This window comes from Petaurus breviceps, unplaced genomic scaffold, assembly GCF_028583685.1.
Source record: "Petaurus breviceps papuanus isolate PSGF00001 unplaced genomic scaffold, PetGlider_PUasm1.0 38, whole genome shotgun sequence".
In the NCBI taxonomy this organism is placed as follows: Eukaryota; Metazoa; Chordata; class Mammalia; order Diprotodontia; family Petauridae; genus Petaurus; species Petaurus breviceps.
The window spans coordinates 89535199-89556607 of NW_027186304.1; the positions used below are offsets into that span (position 1 = coordinate 89535199).

General features: G+C 36.1%; 1 protein-coding gene across 5 annotated transcripts in view; it reads left to right on the forward strand.

Annotated features, from left to right (window-relative positions):
• ZFHX4 (zinc finger homeobox 4) overlaps nucleotides 1-21409 on the forward strand; it is a 239808-nt gene that overhangs the window by 34159 nt on the left and 184240 nt on the right. The gene's annotated exons all lie outside the window — the stretch shown is intronic.

The window sequence follows — 21409 nt, forward strand, 5'->3', positions numbered from 1 at the left end:
AAGTAGAGAAAGAAATTAACTGTTTCAAAGCTTGCAGCACAAACCTTCGAGGAAAAAACGGATTAAAGGATGGAGTAACATGTTTTCTGGTTAATGGTACTAAAATCATACTTCTTAGTCACAGTACTTGGAACTTGAAGAGTTTGTTCAAGAGAACTATTTTATGTCCAATTTCGTGTGCTTCTTTAGTACCAATTGGATCCTTAGCTTCCTAAGATAAAATGACTTTTCCATATAGTTTCATAGACGGTAGGGTTTGTATGGTTTCTTCCTTCCTTCCTTTCTTTTTTAAACAGCAGCTTTGTTAGCTAGATATTTATTGACTGAGAGTAAGGTGGGAGTGGGGAGTGGAAGGGAAAATCCATGTTGTGAGTCGGGAAAGACATCATCTTTTGGCATATGAGCCTGTTGACAAACATAATCTATCAAAACATGACTGTTCTCCTCCGTGTTCACAGTAACACAGAGTAAACATACTCACACAGAGCATTATTAGAAAGTGTTCAAAAGTAAACACTGTCATCATTTCACATGCCTCTGTCCCAAGCCAGTCATGCTGCTCTCTTTTTGCAGACATTAAAGGGTGTGGTGTCAATAAATATGTTCAGATTTATGGCAAATATATTTTTGTCTTTACTGGAAAAGACTATGCAGATGTGATGAATATGTGCGAGTGATGAACACCATTTATTACACAACTTGTCATGACTTTTTCCAAACCCTAATTACTGGGTAATTTATTCTCTGCAGTGTGTTTACTGGATTGGCTTGATTGTCTTGGTTCATATACAAATGTAACACATCCATTTCCATGATGAATAACTTTGTAACTTATTAAAAACTTCTTTTGTCTAGAGGATATTAAAATTCAGGAAATATTGCAAACCATTAGTCATTGTAACAAGCTCTAAATATGATTACAAAATCCATTTTGCAAGTGTTATCTATTGATTTATACTAGAAATCAGTGATAACTAAACTATCAGGAGTCAACTACTGATGATAGTACCTATGCTTTTTCAAATCATATTTTGAAAATGAACACTAGAGGGGACGAACTGTTTATCTTGGCTACAAATATTCTTAATTGTGTTGGTTTAGCTCTGTTTGTGAGACCAGTTTGTTGTTGTTGTTTTTGCAGTTTGAAGTTTCATTAGATTGGTAGAAATCCTGTGCTTGATGGTATGGACCTAGTGTCTGAATTTGAATTGTCTTTTCTTCGATATCGGTGCTTTACAAATCAGGAATGAAAGTGTTAGACTTGGCTTATATTACTTGAGGGAAGAAGGCCTCGGCATAAGATGGAAGTTTTCTAAGCTTATGATATTAAAAACAAAATACAAAGGAGGAATTGTATTACGCTTCAATGATTTTGGTTAGTTGATGAAAGTTTGATTGCAAATGTCTTTCTATTGCTAGTTCAAAGTATTAAAACTTTCAGAATACCTAGGAGAAGAAAAATATTAATTTTGTACAAATAATAGCTCTAGGTCCTGGGAGTCATACAGAATATTCATGAACTGTGTTTACACTCAAGCAGCTAGCTCCTCTAACAATTAAGTTAACATGCTTGGCATGTAAGATGGAAATGTGTAAAATTTTCCATTTTATTAATATCACATGGAAGCATGATGAGTGGCAGAATGGTGATGTTCTCTTTTTTCTTAAAATTTTTTTGAAGGTGTCTTACTTGGATAGAATAATATAGAATGTCAAAGTTGGAAGGAACCTCAGAGATCAGGCTAGTGCAACCCCCTCATTTTAGAGAGGAATGAATAGTTGCTTAGAGACATTGACCATTCTTTGTGGAAGTTGCCTTCATAAATTTCACTGCAGGGTCAGTTAGTTATTGTCTTTGAATGTTTACCAACTCACGAAGAACTAAAGAGGATGACTGTTTATAAGCATAGATTCCAAAGTTATTAGGGAAATGAGACCCTGTCAGGTGGGAAAATAACTGACTACTTTTAGGCGATTTTTTTTCATAATTTTGCAAAGTAAGAAGAAAAGAGTCTTGCCCCTCCTGCATTATTCATTTTATTATGATTTCTAAAAAAGTCTAACTTTCCTATTACTGTTTACTATTACATCCTATTACATTCAAGTATATCTCCTAGTATGGCAATGCCAGTAGGTGGTAGGGGTAGGAGTGGGGAGGGAATAGTCTTCCTTTCAGTGAACACAGTTTCAGTTGTGGCTTTTTAGGGGGGAAAAATCCTTATATTCAGACCATTAGAATTTGATATTATAAATTAAGCCATAATCTTTTACAGTAACCAGTAAGAAGTATTTAATAACTATTAGCAAAAGGGGGGGAGGGGGAATGCTCCATAGCAACCAAGTGCATTTCCATTTTTAATGAAAAAAAGTTAGAGTTTTCCAAGTTTAGAGAGCTTCAGGGTTAGTGATGGTGCTGTACATATCATTATAACTGCCCATCTGTCCCTATATTGCATACATTCATACATCTCTGCCTACCTATGCCATTTTAAGGATGTCATTTTCCACTGTAATTTGTTCTCTTTTTGAATGATGGCAGTTCTGTGTGGCAGCCAGACATGAAGTCATTGTCAAGCTAATCAAGGACAATAGAAACAGCAAGCTTAAGTTGCCTGGTGCCCAAAAATATAATTGCTTGATAAGTAATATTAATTTTAATTGAGAAAACCTGGATAATAACAAGAAAAGCAATAATTTGTAAGAGAAAATATGAAGAAAATATTAAAATTAGACTTAAAGTAGTTTCTGATCTGATGATCTATAATTACATTAGAGTTCAGGTGCTGAATTCACAGTGGTATTCACATTCTAAATTAGTTAATTAGTTAAATTTTAAAGGAAAAAAAAAGAGAATCAGTATTTACCACAGGCAAATACTGAGCTATGAATAAACTTCTCTTACTTTTTCTCTTATTGACATCATATTGATTTAGAACACTATAAAGACTATAATTTGTCAGTTCAATTTGAATAGATCACTTCTCCTGTTCTCCAACTAAAGTGGTATTACCTAAAAGTGTGTGACCTAATTCTAGTTTAAAGAGGTTAAAGGTTAAAGGTTAGTCCTAAAGCATCATCTGCCTAGCTGCTTAACTTTAAAATGATCAATTTAATGAAAATCTGTTTTACAGATGGTGTTTTAATGTCTTTGGCAGGATTTAGGCAGCTTAAACATTAGACGCATGCTAGTAAAAATTATTTCTTTATTTGACCAGAAAAACACCTTTTCTTTTATGTTTAAGGTAAAAGGCATGTGGGACATGGTATTTTGGCAAAGGACCCAGAGGCAGAAAGTGTTGATGATCTTTCCATATGGGCTCAAAAACAGAATACCTTTATGTCTGTTGCTAACGATGACAGAAAAAAAAAACAAGCATAGCTGTATTCAGGTTTTGGCAATAATATTTTACTTTGAATTCACTTATTTATATTTTTAAAAAGAAAAAGCAATTTTGGTCAAAACCTTCCTTAAGAGAAAAAAATATTTTCATTTTATGGTAGAACTTTCTGAAGTACAAAGTATTATATTTTTTTCTAATTTAAAAAGATAACACAACCTATGTGAGCTTTCCTCTGGTAAAGCTAAAAATGAAACAAAGTCGAATCATGAAATAAAACTTATACAAAAGGAATTTAGAGTCACCTTAATTTCAATTGCAACTTTTTCATGAATACTTTTAAAATAAAATAGATGAGTACCAAATATAGAAATATAGTCTGTTTCATTAGCAAATCTATTTTATATTTAGGAATTTCTTAAGCCTTTAATGCATGAGTGTTTTCAACTTAACAGTTTTCTAAACTTAGTTACATTTGTCCAATGGCAAACATAAGCATGTTGATATCATGTCTGTTAATTTTCCCATTGTTGTTTTCTCTACAGTCCCTAGTAGCATGACCTTCATGTATCTGCCACCCAAATATTTGATTAATGAATAAATCAATAAGTAAAAATGTTTTCCCACAAAATAAATTGTGTTCTATATATCACAAGACATCACAGACATTTCCAAAGAGTCCAATAAAAAAGCATAGTAAGAAACACACAACTCTAGATAGTTAAATTAAAAGAACAAAGGAGGCTCTTGCAGTATTTCACAGATTGGATTTAGAGTCCAGGATGTCGGATGGGGTCAGGAATTTTCATGGTCAGCTGGTGGGTCTTCCCTTCTATGCAGGAAATGCAAATACCATGCAGCACCTGCTCTTAAGCTGAACCTATACTATCTTTTAAAGTGAGGTGCCCACCGACTTCCTTCATCAAAATCAAAAGCTTAATTACAGTACACTACCCTCTTACATCCCCTCCTTTTTTTTTCCATTTGTGAGAAGTGAAGCAGACTAGTCTGTCTGTATTCCATAATGCTGTTTGCATATTTGTATTTTAAATCAACTGGGAATAGTGAAGGCATAGATTGTCTCTATCATGAGCAAAGAAATCCAAGTGGGATTTAATCCTTAGGTAACTTTATAGTGAAACATTCCCCCAAGGAACATTTTTGGGGTTTTCTCATTATCCATGTTATGGATGAAAGAACTAGGGTTAAGAACTAGAAATCAAGGACCAAGAGAGAATGAGAGGAGGTGTGTTGGAGAAAGAATGCAAGGAAGGAAATCAAAGTGGAACAATTAGCTCAAAATGCCTTATTTGCTTTTTGCTAATATGAAACAATGATAACCTGATCAGTTTGGAATTAACAGGGAGACACAAGTATTTTCATTTCAATAGGCTTATGTCTAACTTTGTAATTCAAAATCAAATATACCAGATATGTGCCATTCCAATTATTGAACTGTCGTCCCAGTATGATGGCAAAAGAGGTCAAGAGATTGTGTGGCAGACATTTGCATAAAAATCATTGTGCAGAAGGAAATTGGAATATGTCTGTGCATCTAAGAAACCAAAAACATGTTTCACTTAATCTTATTGCAGCCATTTGTTTAGATGAAGAAAGCTGTTTTCAGAGATAAACAAAAGTTATTCTCTGCTGCTAAACATTAACCTAACTAAGGAAATTGTTGCCATTTTTTTTATTAGTTGCAGATTTATGTTCATTTCAAGGTTGAAATGTAGTGTGAAATTTAATTCCAGCATCTGGATTTAAAAAAATGAAATTGTAATTCAATTATTTATTGTATTATAATGTCAAAAAATAAGGAGAATATTGGAATAACATTTTGTATCATATGTGTAGGCCTAATACAAGTAAGTATACATATCAAATAGATATTTAGCTAAAAGCAATTTGTAAATTATTGGTTTTTTTTTAAAAAAAACATAATGTAGTTAGTTAGCTCTGATCCTTTTAGCTACTTCAGTTTTTTAAATGAAACATTTCCTATAACATGCCCTTATAGAATAAAACAGCTAATTCAGTATAGGTACTTTTTTTCAAATGCCAGGAAGTGTATTGTGTTATGTGTTAGGGATGTTATTTATAATTTTCATTCATCCAACACAAATTTATTCAGCACCTACGATATATGAGGCACTGTGTTGGGCACTTGAGACACAAAGACAAAAGCAATCCTTGACCTCAAGGAGCTTATATTACACCAGGAGGAAATAGCCTAGATAGTCTACATAAGCAAATACAAAACATACAAAGTCATTGGAAGGGGGGGCACTACCAACTGAGGGCAATCCTGAAAGGGCTTTTATAGGAGATGGCACTTGTGTTCAGCCTTGAAAGAAGCTGGTCATCCTAATAGGTAAGAGAAGAGGAGGAAGATCATACCTGTCATGGGAGACTGTGTGTACAAAGACTTGGAAATGAGAGAAAGACTTTGCTACAAGGAACAGTAATTAGACCAGTTTGGCTAAAGTGTTTTAAATGCAAAAAGGTGAATATACCTAGAAAGGTAGACTGAAACCAGATTGTAAAAGACTTTTAAAATTAAACACTGAAGTTTGCATTTTGAGGCAAAGACACTGAAAATTCTGGAGCAGAGAAATGAAATGGACAGTCTTGTACATTAAATCTACCTTTTGGTAACTATGCAGAGGATGGATGAAAGTAGGGGAGATAATTAAGGGAGAAATACTAATTAGAAAGTTATTGCAGAAGCACAAGTTAGAGATGATGACTTAAATAAAGTGGTGATGATGTGAGTGGAGTAAGGATGGGTGGATGTGAGAGATATTGTGTAGGTAGAATTCACAAGATAGCACTAATTAAATTAGCACATGAGGGAGAATGAATAATCAATGATAACTACTAGGTTAAGAACTTGGGTGACTAGAAAAATAGTGGTGAATTATGTAGAAACAGGCAAGTTAAGAAGTTTGGGAAGAGTAATTTTGTTGGCAGAGAACACCAAAGTACTTTGTTTTTAGAAGTTTAGAAGTGTGTCTTTACATGTACATGTATGAGTTTTTATACATAAACATACATGTAGATGAAGATTAAAGCATATACTAGGCATGGATAACCTCTTCTACATGGTCCAGTGGCAACAAAATTGTGTGTGTGTGTGTGTGAAAATGATGGATTTAACTTCAAGTCAAGTTGTAAAGCAAGGTGAAGTTGGTTATTGGAGTACTACCCTCTTCATGGCCTGTTGGCCCTCTTTCATCTCCCAAGGCATCCAGTGTTCCCATACTATTTTCTGGCATTCAAAAAGATTTTCTTCTATCACTATAGTCTCTGTCTCAGACCTGCCCTCCTCCAATGTCTCAGGATCTTTTCTCTTCTTTGTCTTTCCCCATTTTCTTCAGTTAGGATGTGTGATTAATGTAATCACATAGTAAAATGTGACTGACATAGATTTACTAAATCTACCCTTCCTTGGAGTTAATTTCTTTAATAAAATATGTATCAATCACTATCAATTTCTAATTTATAGATTATTATGGAAAAGTGCAATGCTCTCTACCTTTTTCTCCCAACATTCCAACCAAACAAAAAAATTGAAGTATACAGTTTGACATCTTCCTTTTTTGCTGCCAAATGTTATAATTTCTTTTTCTACATCATTTCTTACCTACTTCCTGTTCTCTCCACTCCCATAACCACCACCCTATGTCATGCCTTCATCATCTGGGCTAAGAGTCTTCAAACTGGTCTCTCTGCCTTAGTTTTCTCCCTATTCTAATCAGTCCTCCACACAGTTACCAGCATGATTCTCCTCAAGTGTGGTTCTAACCACGTTACTCAATAAACTCCAGTGGCTCTCGATTGCCCCTGGGATTCAATGCAAGTTCCTCCATTTGGCCCCTTCCTGTCTCCATACTTGTTAACACACTGTATAATGTAGTTCTACTGGCCTATTTGCTGTTACTTACACATGACATTCTATCTTCTGTCTGTGTCTTACATTGGCTTTCCCTCATGCCTGCAGTACTCTTGCCCTGCCTCCAACCTCTGACTCTTATTGTCCATACTTTTCTTTCACACTTAAGCGCCACCTTCCACACTAATGCTTTCCAGGTCTCCTTAGCTTCTAGTGCCATCCTCTCTAAAGTCACTCTTGATCTCTTTGTATTTATCTTCTATGTATGGATGTATGTATATGTTGTCTCCCCCATTATGTGAACTCTTTGAGGGCAGGGATTGTGTTTTTGCCTTTTAATTAATTTTTTTTTTTTTTGCATCGCCAAAGCTTAGGGAAATTCCTGGTATGTTGTTATTGTTCAATTGTTCATTCATGTCTAACTCTTCATGACCCAATGGACAATAGCATGCCAATACTGTCCATGGGTTTTCTTAGCAAATGGCACTGGAGTAGTCTGCAATTTCCTTCTCCAGCTGGTAAGGCAAACAGAGGTTAAGTGATTTCCCTAGGGTCACACAGCTAGTGTCTGAGGCTGGATTTGAACTCAGATCTTGATTCTAGAGACCCAATGATCTATCCACTAAACCATCTAGTTGCCTGGTACATAATAAGTGCTTAATAAATGCTTCTTGGTTGTGAAATACACACCCCTGCCCCCCTACCCCATACTGTAGATCACTTTATGTCTTTGTTTAGGGAATGTAACCTTAAAGATAGTGATTTTGTAACCAGAATTTGTAAACTACTTTACACCCCTTCCTAAAGATGACATTTGGGGAACTGAGGCAAATATGCTGCCAAAAATAATTACCTCAGTTTTCTGCTTTGTTACTCCACTTTTAGTCAGGAGAAGGGAATGAATCACTCACTACTCATTATTACAAATGAGTGCTGTGATGCTGTGCAGTGATGCAATTCAGTCATATGTTAGCCAGGCCCAACACTGATGAAAGGGTCTTGGCCCAGAGTGGAGTGAGGAGGAGCTGGTATGTGTAGAGCGACCACGAACCTGCTTCTATAACAGCTGGTTTCTCTGGGCTCTACTGTACACGCTTCACATCAAATTCCCTTTCAGGCTGAACCCACACTCAAGCATAAGGAAGAGTGAAGTAGAGATTCAGAAGGCTCATATTGCGGGAATTTTCAGTGTAATTCAGTACAAAGTAGGGATACAGAGGTTTTATGAAGCAGAGTGAATGACTAGCCCCTAATTAAGGACAGAAGAATAATCACCATTTCATGATCCCACATACAAAACTAGGACATGGGGAAGGGTCCGATGGGGAAGAAGGATTCTAGGGAAGTAGTGTAGATTTGTAGCTATATAACAGGGAACAACTTTAACCCATTACCTGAGGGTTGCCTCAGGAGTTAGAGGAGTTAAAGGTCTCACTTGGAGGTCTTCAGACAAAGGCTAGGTATGCTATGGTGAGGACTTTATTTTGTTATAGGTTGGATGACTGGTGAAGGTCATCCCAACTCTGAAATTTTCTAACTCTGCAAGCTATACATTAACTTATCACCATTAATGCAGGATGATAGGGGCTACCTTCATGAATGATACTGAGAGTATTTTTATGAATTTTCTAGGGAGAGACATTCTATGTCTCTTCTATTATTGTAATCATGAGCCTAGGACTATTATTGGCAGTTAGAAGGGGTACAACAACATTTTGTTACTGTTGTTGAGTTGTTTAAATCTTTTCTGACTCTTCATGACCCCATTTTGGGGTTTTCTTGGCATATATGACCAACAAAAGACATCTACGGGCCATCTTGGGCAGCTAGGTAGTACAGTGGATAGTGTGCTGAGCATGGAGACAAGAAAACTCATCTTCCTGAATTTAAATCTGACCTCAAATACTTACTAGCTGTGTGACCATAGGCAAGTTGCTTAACCCTGTTTGCCTCAGTTTCCTCATCTGTAAAATGAACTGGAGAAGGAAATGGCAAATCACTCCAGACCTTTGTCAGCAGGGTGGGGATGATAGCCAAAAGGGGAAAAGGTACAAAAAGGAGAGAAAAGAACAATGGAAATGTAAAGAGATAAAGAAAAAAAAACATGTTAATTCCTCACCACCCTTTCTTCACCCCTCAATCCAATGCAAGCAAATTCCTCAATTGCCCAGATTGCTTCCTAGCTGTTATTTTTTCACACTAACTTCCCAAGCAGAATCTGGAGATAAATAACCTTGTATCTTAACATGTGCTTCTTGGTGGCTTACTTCATGGGCAATAAGGGTTAAGGGGATCTTTATAGCCTCTCAAATGTGGCCAAAAGTAGAGGCAGACTGGAACCCAGAGTAGGAAGACTTTTGTTGGTCTCACTTATGTATAAGTTAATCCCGATTTAGGGACAGATTTTTCAATTTCATAAGTTGGCTGTAATTCTTGAAATATGTATTGCCCCAAAAGACTGAATTGAACTTTATCTGAACAGGATATGCTTCCACATAGATGAAGTATGGCATTCAGAGTTAGTTAGTTACATGATTTCAGGTGCATTTGAAAACATCCTCATTAAACATTTCATCTCCTTTGATGCTTGAAATCCTATAGTTTTAAAAATGGTTCATTCTTCTGTATCTTTTGTATCTATCAGCATCGCCATCATCTCTTTCTCTGCCTTCTTAAAATGCACAAACTCTAGGAAATAGTAATACCTTAAGTACCCAACATTTCGCTATGGACAAGTTTCTAAGATTTTTTTTTAATCTTTGGTAACAGTGAAGAATTTAGCAGCACTGGGTACATGAAGAAGAGATAAAAGGAATGGGAAAAGACAAAGAAAGTAGAAGTTGAAAGAATCAAAACCAAATTTTGTCATCTTTACAATTTTGCCAGAGGTTGTCAACACATAAATATGAGATACTTTGGAAGTCACACTAAAGTTTTTATAACAACAGGTTATCATTTATATGTATTAAACAACTTTTATATATGATCTAATTTGTGAAATAGTATAAAAAAAAGAATAGTTTTCCAAAGAGGAGTCATAGCCGTAGCACATAGCATAGTACCTGGCACAAAAGAGGTCCTTGTTGACCTGACTTAGTCCCTGAATGCAGCCTATGTATTGGAAAAATAATCTGTCAGTGAATTATCTGTACAAATATATTTGCATACTTCATGTCCTACCATTTGAGTTTGTCAAAAACAGTTTGGGAGTGAATCACATGCTATGATCCAAATAATATATTAGTTCTCTTCCTAGTTTTGTGTCATCTACATATTTGATATATATATATATTCAATCTATAAATTTAATTTTATCCATTGATATATGTGTGTATATATGTGCATATATACATGTGTGTATATATACATATGTGTATGTGTGTATATAAAATATAAGTAAATATATGTGATTTTATATATAATACATCGTATATAATATAATATATATGATTTTATACTTGTCTCTTTTGAATTTCTACTATTCTAGTCCATCAAAAACATTTCGGGTCCTTATTCTGTGATCCAGTGTATTAGCCATCTTCCCATCTTTGGATCATCCACACATTTAATGTGCATTTCAGCTATACTTTCATCTGTTATACAACTAAACAAATAATCACTGGATAAAACAAGAGCAAGGACAAAAGAAAAAGTCCTTTGGCATTCTACAAGAGTATTACCTGTTTAAAATTTATGCATATCATTTGGGTTCAGTGATGTAACTTTTTCTCATTCTGCCTCATTGCACTACTGTCTTCACCATATGCTCTCATTTTGCCTGTAGGTATATACGTGGTTTTTTTTTTCTGAAATCCATATATTTAATCCAAGAGCAACAAATATTTAAGTAATTCATTTAAATAGAACATATATAGATATATTTGCCTCTATATCTATATATTTATACGCATACATCTCTATGTGTGTGTTTGTGTGTGTATGTGTGTGTGTAGACATATCTAAATAATTCTCCTGATAGACTAGGCTCAAATTTCTATTAAAACAACAACAACAAAATGAGCTTAATCCAGTAGAATTTGATTTTGGTGAGCCCGTGTTGGCTTATGGTGATACTGCTTCTTCTTCTTCTTCAAAGTTCTCACAAACCATGCACATCTTATTTTTTTCAATGCACATCTTTTATAAGGAATTGAAATGAAGTTCACAAGTCTACTTTCTTTGCCTTTTTGACAACAGGAAAAAATTTGCTAGTCTGTAGCCTTATTAAAAAAAACTCTTCTTGAATTTTTTTCAAAAATCACTGATTTAAAATTCTTTCATTTCTCTGAATGCAGTTTTTCTGGACTTAGTGGCTTAAATTAATAATGTAGTAGCTAGATGTTCTCATCAGCTGTTGTATCTTGAATCTCAGTTCCTCATTAAACATTTTTGTTTCTTGTTTCTCAATCTGAAGATGACTCAGTAGAGAAAACAAAGCAAAATAGGAGTAAAGTAGTTTTATCTTCACTTCATTATCCATGATCACTATTTTTAGTAGCCACAATCTTAGCCTTCTTTTTAAATCTTCTTATTACAAATAGGCTTTTAGCTCCAAAAGGCTAGCAGAGTCTTTTTTTGGATTGTCCTAAATAAAAAATCTTCAGCCTCATCTCATTCTGGATTATTTTATTTCTGACATTATTCTTACAGAATCATACCATTCTTTTTTGTTCATGCTCAGTTATCTGCCTTTACTCCTATCTTCTATGGGAGCTAAACAATCACTAGATCAAGTTGACTCTAGATGGAGGGTATGGGCTGAAGGATGAAATTCTAACACTGTGAAAACAGTTCAATTAGGAAGAAAAGGATTAGTTGTATGTGCTTCATAGAATAGTACAAACATAGATTTAGAGATGGAAATTACTTTAGATGTTATGTAGTCCAACCTCCTCACTTTATAGATGAGGAAACCAAGGATCAGGGATGTTATGTAACTTCCCCAAAGTCATACAGCTAATAAGTGCAAAACCAAGATTTGAATCTATGTCCTTTGACTCCAGAATTCATATCTTTTCAATGTCCCACACTGACGTTCTCACCAAACAACATGCGTGAGACATATATGTGTATAAATATATACCTATAGATGGGCATATGGATTATATAGATTTTCACAACATTCAATTTTTTTGTTGTTATTCTACTTAAATTGTTATTTTCATTGTGTATATAGTTTTCCTGGTTATTATTACTTCACTTTATATTGGTTCATCTTTTTCATTCTTTTCTTTATTCATCATATTCAATATTTCTTATAGTACACTACTATTCCATTACATTCACATATCTCAATTTGTTTACCCATTCATTCCCTAGTTGGTGGTCATCTACTTTGTTTCTGATTCTTTGATACCACAAAATGTATTGCTATGAAGACTTTGGTATTATGATACCTTTCTTTCCTCTTTTTTCAATATTGACCTCCTTGGGAGGTAGGTAAATACCTGTCAATGGGATTTCTAGGTCATAGAGTATGTACATTTTAGTCACTTTTTTTTTTTAGCATAGTTCAAAATTGCTTTCCAGGATAGTTGGATCAAGTCATAACTCCAACAACACTATATTAGTGGTCCCACCTTTCTACAACCCCTCCAACATTGACTGTTCCCACTTTTTGTCATCTTTGCCAGTTTTATGACTGTGTGCTTCATCCTCGGAGTTGTTTTGACTCACATTTCTTTCATTATTAATGATTTGGAACAGTTTCTCCTATGGTTGTAATTTGCACTTCTTTGAAAACTGTCCATATCCTTTGACCACTTATCCATTGGGGAATAGAATTTGGTCTTATATATTGGCATTAATTGACTGCATATGTTATATGATGGATGTTAAGTAAAAGTGAAGAGATTCATATATATATAATATAAGAATGATGTCATATGACATATCATATAATTATGTTATTTGATATAAGAATCTCTCCTTCATTATTACCTCATATCCATTCCTATTACTAAGTTCTAGCAATTATTTCTATATCAATTTTTCAAACAAACATTCTTTTTTTATCCAAAAAAAATTTTATTTCTCATTTCTGCTTCTTCCCCCCTTCATTGACTGAACACTCTGGAACTTTGACCACTCCCATCATTCAAGATTTCTTATCATTCTTTTATTTTTTTGTACTCCAGCTATTCAATACTTTTGAATATCTCTGTATAACTGTTTTTAGTTGTATATATGGTATTTTTTCCTACTTGTGATTACATAGCATCTGCATTTACTGTTTGACCTTGAGATTGTCCAGATTTTTGTGTGCTAGTACTGTCTCCTAACCTTCCTTTCAAATTACTTTCCCCCATTAGCACTGAGGGCTCAGTCAATGACATTTGATTATGTCTAAGTATATATAGCATGGAATGAGGGGAAAATGTAAAAGTTGTTCAGGCAATATTTTTAATGTAGTCTAACTACCACTCTAGCATAATTCTGGATAGAGTATACTTCTGGGCCAACATTATAAGGTTTAGCAACTTAAAGTGATCACATTTGCATTGTTGCAGATCTTCATTTCATTTTGCTAGTTAGAAATTGTTGGGGTGGTTAGGTGGTACAGTGAATAGAGCAAGGGCCCTGGAGTCAGGAGGACCTGAGTTCAAATCTGGCCTCAGACACTTAACACAAAAGAACTCTCCATGTGACCTTGGGCAAATCACTTAACCCCAGTTGTCCTGCCTTCCCCCCTCAAAAAAGCAAAAAAAGAAAAGAAATTGTTAGTATATGGTGACTGAAGAAATAAAAACAAAAAGATCAAGCTGAAAAAGAGATTAGTGCAATTTAGACCACATCTGTTATCAAACAAATGTAACCATACTTGGGCAATCCTTTTTCTCCCCATTTTTAGTGCCTATTGATATCCCCTCAATTGAATGAACTCATTATTAAAACTGCTTTTCTATCAGAATATCTGTAATAACACTTAATTTTGCTGTTTTTTTTTTTAATGTAGACCTGAGATTTTATTGGTGTGGTGTAATGGTAATGGTAATTTGAAGGTCTTTCCTTCCTCTTAATAGGCTGAATGTAATCACATGTAGCCTGTGGTGGGAGGAGTTTGCTAAAGGGTGGAGAAGAGCCCACAGGAAGCTAGGAGTCAGAGTAATTAGCAGGGTGGGAGAGACAGGACGCATCTGAGAGAGACAGCTAGGCTTGTGAGTGTGGCACTGCATGTGGGAAACTGTCAGAGTAAAATCTTCTGCCACTTATGCAAATCAGAAGCTCTTTTTATATAATTTATAGTCTTTGAGAGTTGTCTAGAGATGCTGAGAGTTTAAGTTATGTACTTATAGTCATACAACCAGTATGTCTCAGGGGCAGGCCTTGACACCATATCTTCATGACTCCGAAGCTGGTTTCTCTATCTACTATTCCAACATCTGTCCTTTTCAATTATAACATAACTAATGATATAAATATTTCAAGCAACCTGATTAGTAAGTATAAAACATGTAAGCATATATTAGTAACCATAATTTGGGATGAATTCCAAAAACCCTAAAATGTTCTCAACTTTTGTAGCCATGAAAATTAACCCTGCATGTATCCTCAAAGCCTAAAAGAAATCAGGGTAGAACTAAAGAAAGCCAGAAAGGACAATTGATGAAAATTCAAATAATATATTCTTTGTTCACTGGTAATATTAAGATGACATTTGTAATATATCTATTCAGAAAATGAGGACAAAAAAGTTAAAGCTTTAATTGTCTGGATTCTTTTTGCCCAGATCCTGAAAGTGGCTTAACTGAGACTATTATTTTCGTTATTTGCATGAAAAAAAATTTTTAATGGAGGAAAATTTAAAATACACTTAATTAAATATTGTGGGCCAGTTATTCATACACAATTAATTTGATTTCAGGTATATTTCTGAAACCCTTTCCTGCAGGGTATGAGCAAGTATCCTGAGTCCCTAGGGAGGAAAAGCTTTAAAGATCCTGCACAAACCTTTAATAAGCACTAAAATCAGTTCACAAGATTCACATGACTAGTAAAAAGTGTAGGGAACTGGAAAGGATTTGATTAAGGAAAAAACATCACTTAAAAATGCCTGGGTTCAATTGTTCAACTCACAACACCAGTTGCAATCCTTTGCTCCCACTTCTAAAAAGAAAAAGAACCCAAGATTTTCTTTCTCCATGCTTTATATTTATCTAGTTGTTGTTGTCTGTCCTTCATTCTCGAAGAGGACGGTGACATGGGGAGATGATGAATTCCGTGACATGCGAGTGAATTAGATTTAAGGGAGGGAAGGTTGTGAAAAGTCACCAGCCTCACTTTCTCCTCCTGAGCCAGATATAGATCAGGAGGTCTAAAGATTACCTTGGATGCAAGTGTGAGACCTTAGCCTTTTTAAGCTAAAGTCTTTAACAGATTTCAGTTTGACTGAGGCAATGCCCATTCATGGTTTAAGGCTATGTAAGAAATAAAGCAGAAGGAGCATCTAGGTGCCGCAGTGAGTAAGAGCGCTGGCCCCGGAATCAGGAGGACCCTGGCCATGTAACCTTGGGCAAGTTACTTAACCCCAATTGCTTAAAAAAAAAAAGAAATGAGGCAGAGAATGGTCTCTTTTACCCAGTCTCCCCCCAAAAAGATTTCAGTTTGTGAGGGGAAGACTGTTGGAGTTTTTGGTCAAAACAACAAAACAAATGCTATTTATATTCATTCTGAATCAATCAGGGCCCAAAGACTAACCAAGGGGGACTTGACCTGTAGAGTCAGAGTGATCTAGGTTTAAGGCATGGAATTTAAGAAAAAAATCTAGTCTGTAAACCCCAACATATCTCTTGCAAGGTTTCAGTAACCAAAAATTGCATTCCTTTGAGCAGAGCAGCTACAGGTAAGGATACAGCGAAGAAAGGAAGGAAGAAAGGGAAGAAGGGAGGAAGGAAAGAATGAAAGAAGGAAGGAAAGCTCAATGGACAGATCATCAACCTGGAAGTCAAGAGGACCTGAGTTCAAATGTGACCATACACACTTATTAGTTGTGTGATCCTGGGCAAGTCACAACTCCAATTGCCTCCATACACACAAAAAAATATTTACTTAAACAGACTAACTCAAGGTACTAGGCATTACAGGGCTTTTAATACTTTCTATTAACCAAATTAGAACAATGTTTACCCATCTAGAGAGTTGTCACTCATTCTTTCTGCTATTTGGAATGGAAGTGGAGAATGCTGAATCTCTACCTCACTTCCTGCAATATTTGTGGTCCTTTCTTTTTCTCAGAATACCAATACTGTCTCCCAACTTGCAAATAGCTTACAATATTATAGAATAAAGTATGTTTTTAGAATGAAAAAGACAAAAGAAAAACTCAAGAATGATGAGCCATTTAAGTACTAAAGAACTATATCTATCTATATCTATCCCCGTAACTACAGTTCTGAAATAAGTTGTCCTTTCTTGATTCCTACCTTGTTTCTAACAGGTAGTTTTAGGAGCTTCTCTCAACTATTCTCTGCCTGTATGCCATTCTTTCCCCACTTCTCTGTGGTTCTCAGCAGGTACTACTGGGCTGTACTCTCTAATTCTGTATCAGGAACCCAGGTATTCTTCTATTCTGTCAAGTAGTATAGATATCTTTTGGCTAGATGAGGGGAAAATCTCTCTTTGCTTAGGTAAAGAGCATTGTCTTTGGATATGACCATTACAATCAAGGTTGGGGGAGGAGGGAACAAGTCCTGGAGTTTTCCTTGAGCTTTAGAAAATAAAATTTCCTGGCATTGCATCATTCTGCCATCAGTCAAATATCATTTTAGTACCTATTATGTGTTGAACACTGTGCTAGGTGCTGGGGGTACAAAGAAAAAAGTGAGACAGTCTCTTTCCCCAAGAAGCTTGTGACTCTAAGGGTCACTAATAGACTGGGAGATTCAGGAGAGGTCTCCTGAAGTAGGTGGCTCCTGAAATGAGACTTGAAATAAGTCAAAAGTTCTAAACTCTTAAAGGCTGGAGTCAGATTGATGTGTGTGTGTATGTTTTATCTTAAAGGCAATGGAGAACCCTCTAAGGATCTTAAGTCTGGAAGTAATGTGGTTAGACCTGTGTGCATTAGGAATTTAGTCAATTTGACAACTGTGTGAAGGATAGATTTTAAAGGGGAAAGACTAGATGAAGGGAGACTGACTTCAACGTTAATTGCAGTAGTTCAGGTTAGAGGTGATAAGGAATTAGAAGATGTTTGTGGCATGGGTACAGAGAAGGGGATGAATGGGAGATACGTTGAGAATATAAAATTTGCAAGACTTGGCAACTGACTAGATATAAGTGATAGTATGGAGATGATTATGACCACCTAGATTTGGTGTCTGTAAGAATGGTGGTGCCTACTCCAGGGCGGGGGAAAGGAAGTTAGGATAAGGGGTGGGTTGAGAGAGATAGCTAATAATATCTATTTTGACATTCCTCTGAGGATGGATGCAATAGAAGACCTAGCACTTAATCTTTCTTGGCATTATTCTCTTTTCTGCCCTTGCTTGCATAAGGTAGTGCCCATGCTTGCCCTAGAGGGCCAGGGTTCTAGCTTCAATAGACTCCTCACCAGCTCTAGGTTAAGACACAGTGGATATAAATGTCGATGCTCTTTCTTCCTCTGACACCTGGAAAGAGTTTCTTGGACCCAAAAGAATATTCTTCATCACCAAGAGCAGATCCAAACACCTTTAATTAGCCATTTTCAGCACTTTGGCATTCAAATTATACAAGACTTCCAGCAATCCCTGTTAGTTAACTGGGCAAATCTAAGGGAGAGGCTGCTTCTAGAAGTAATATAGCATATATGTTTCCAAGTGGACACCATTTCCCCAGGTCATTCAAAGGGAGAGCACGAAAGTAAAAAAGGTTCTTTATGCTGTACTTATTTGTGGAAAGAATAAAATGACCTGGGGATATTGAGACACAATTTAGGATGTGAAATAAGAGAAATCAGGAGTTTCTTGATATCTAGAAGGACTTTTTTTTTGGTGTAGTAACGAAAAGAAAATCTAAATATCTTAGCTGTCTTTGGTTGTCTGCACTAGTTGCTAGGAGGTTAAATAGCCTGCACACCTCATCCTAGGCAGTTTCAGTATAATCCTATTACATTTAAATGATTATCAGTTCTCTTTGAAATTCTTATTATCCATGGGCCTGCAGATAGCTATTCAGCCTTCCTGGATGGGTAGGATGAGACTAAAGGAAGAACAGTCTAGGTTTCTCTTGTCAGAACATCATGAAGGTCTAATTCTATCCCCCTTTCCATTTTTAGTAATAAAAGGGGGGGGGGGAATTATTCAAGTAAGTATGATAATCTTCCTACTTCCCCATGTGAAAGGACTTTCTCAAACTGCTTTTTTGAATTTGAAGCTCAGTGAAATGTCTGATTGATTGTCTGGTGTAGCATGTGTGTATGTGAACTACTAATGAACTTCATCTGCCATATAATATAGTTTGACAGAAGACAAGGTGATCAGGTATTAATTTTACTTTAAAAAATCTTCTTAATGAATTACAGCTCAGGGCTACTTATCATAGACTCCCAGGGATTGAAAGGACTTTAAAGATCATTTAGCCCAAATCCTCTCATTTAAAAGTTGAGAAAACTGAGGCCCAGAGGTGAGAAATAACCAAGACAAGGTCCCAGTAAGTAGCAGAGCCAGAACTCAAATTCAAGCTGTCTGGTTATACTCAGTACTCCATCCACCACACTGTGCTTTGCACTCTTTCATCCAGTCCAGTCCAGGAGTTGAAGGAGAGAACAGGAATGAAGATGAAAATGGGAGGGGCCCCTTTGGTCCAAGTTGATTGATTTCAGAGATAGCAGTCATCTACAGCCTTCACCCTCCTTAAAAAAAAGTAATAAGAAGATAGTGGTGAACAGCTTTCCTCTGTAAGGACCTTGAGAATATCACATTAGAATTGCCTGAAAGATGCTTAGCCTGGAGAAGAATAGTTTGGGGGAGCACATGTGAATTCTCTTAAAGTATTTGAAGAGTGAATAGAGTAATTGAGGATTTGACTTCTTTTTCTTGGTTCCAGAGTGAAGAGCTAGGAACAAGGATTAGAAGTTGTAGAGAGGGAAATTTAAGTTATATCTAAATTAAGTACCCTGTCTTTAGGCTACTTCGGGAACCCAGGATTGCGCTGGCAGAGTCCCCAGAGGGCAGTTAATTTCGTACTACCCTCCTTAGAGTTCTGGAGGCAGTCCTGAGGGGTTGAGAGTGTTTCTAGTACTGCTGCCCTTGAGCCCCATCCAATGTGTTCCTTGTTGATTACCAGCAATCCAGATTCAATTAGTTTTTACAAAGGGATATTTATTTTTGGCTAAAAACATCATTTCAAAAAGTCTGGGACATACTCTCCCAGTACAGAGTACAGGGGAAAGTGGACTCAAATTTACAGAGCACATGTGTCAAGGGAATAACTCATAAGTCCCTATTTTTGGAAATCATTTTCATCCTTTGCAGATCTTCATGAAGTTTGCCTGAGGTAAGCATAGCCCTCTGTTGGACTTGGAGAATTGGTGCCCTTGTAGAATCTTAAAGCTTAGCCTTTCCTTGTTATAGTTAGTTTGTCCTCAGCTCTCAATTCAGAGGTTTCCATCAACCACTGATATTCCAGGAATTCTACTACTAAAGCTTATGGGGAATTTCAATTTTGAATTTCAAAATTCAATGGGGAATTTCAACCTTTTGAAATTCACAAGGTTTTCTCCTGATCTAGGGGATGCTGGTTGGGAAACAGAAACTTCTCCCCTCTAGTGATTTCCTTCTTAGAGGCTTCCCTGGAGCTTCTCTACCAGTGACTGGCCTACTATTTGGATCCTGGATTCCCAACTGGCTTGCTGCTTTATCCATAAGGAGTGACTGATTCTTTTCAACCAACCACAAGAAATTTCCTGTTTGACTTCATCTGTTTTCATTCAATGACCTAAGTACATTATTTCTCCCAAATTGATTAAAGACTTGTTTGCACCTTTTATTGATTGGTTGGTTCAATGGATGTGTCTAAGAATTGTTCACACCTAGTTTACACCTTTGATTGGTTGATTCTGTAACTAGATCAAATAGGCATTCTCACCTGACAAAGATATCAGGATGTAGAACATCTTAGTTATATTAATTGGGGCTGAAGATTATGAGATACTCTTCTTACATAAGGGAAAACTTCCAAGTGATTAGCACTATCCCAAAGTGGAATGTGCTGCCTCAGGTCTAGATGGTTCCTGGACCTCCTTGGAAGTCTTTAAGTAAAGGCTTGGTGACTATTTGTTGGCTGTAGAGAGGAATTTTCCTTAGTTCAAGTCAAATCCACAAGCATTTATTAATTCCCTACTATGTGCTAGGCACTATGCTAAGCAAACTAATTGTTCTCTGACATCTCTTCAAATTTGAAAATTCTGTGGTTCTAGGATCATTCCATCCAAGCAGTTGTTTTAACATAAATCTGAGAGCTATGCTTCATCGTGGCAAAGAAATAGTCATTCTAAACAGTTCTTTCTTAAAGCCACCCTGCTCATGAGTCTCTCAGAATCTGGCAGCAGTTACAGAATTTCCAGGGAAAAAGAAGTTCAGGGTAGTTCAAAGAGAACCCATAATAAGGAGTCAGATGATCTAACCCTGAGTCCTAGATCTACCACTGATTTCCAAGGTGAGCTTGGCAATATACTTTCCCTGTCTGGGCCTCAGTTTCTCTACCCATAAAATCACAAAAACCTCCGGTAAGTATTCAGAGTTTGTGCCTTGGTTCAGAGTTGAATTTTGGTTTGATTCCTAACTTTGCAACTAGGGATTGACAAAGTCTTTGATGCTATTCTTGTAGTAAATATGTACATGTGGAAGTTAGATGATAGTACAGTTAGGTGGATAGGGAATTGTTTGAATGAACTGACCCAAAGTGTAATCATTAATGGCTAGATGTGAATGGGGAAGGAGGTCTCTAATGGAGTTCTCCAGGGATTTGTCCTGGAAATGTGATACTTGACATTTTTGTCAATCATTTGGAAACAGACATTGATAATAAGTTTGTCAGATGTGCACATGACAACCTGGGAGGGACAGGCAACAAAGGACATGAAGCCAAATTGAATAAGATGAAATTTAATACGGATAAATGTCAAGTTCTACCTTTGATTTTAAAAATTAACTTCACAATTACAAAATGTAGGAAATGTGAGTAGACAGTAGTTACC